General features: G+C 49.3%; 1 protein-coding gene across 1 annotated transcript in view; it reads right to left on the bottom strand.

Moving 5' to 3' along the window:
* LOC119593976 (equilibrative nucleoside transporter 1-like) overlaps window positions 1–209 on the bottom strand; it is a 248,852-nt gene that overhangs the window by 31,063 nt on the left and 217,580 nt on the right. The window lies entirely within an intron of this gene.

Here is a 209-nt window from a genome sequence, read left to right as displayed (position 1 = left end):
TGGTCCCCTAAGACCCCCCAAATGCGACCGAATCCCCTCGTTTCCTCATCCAGGGACATTACTCATGGTTTGTGTCACGCTGTCAACGCTAAGCTACTCTCGGAGCCTCATAAACACACACTGGGTCTTCCCGTCACTCGCATCTGCAAATCCGAAATTGCTCTTCATTCGCCATAAAAATAACAATATTGCTGTACCTTCCGCCTTTC

This window comes from Penaeus monodon, chromosome 33 (genome assembly GCF_015228065.2).
Source record: "Penaeus monodon isolate SGIC_2016 chromosome 33, NSTDA_Pmon_1, whole genome shotgun sequence".
Taxonomy (NCBI): domain Eukaryota; kingdom Metazoa; phylum Arthropoda; class Malacostraca; order Decapoda; family Penaeidae; genus Penaeus; species Penaeus monodon.
Note: the sequence above shows the minus strand (reverse complement) of the source record. Positions and strands in the feature narration are given on the sequence as shown.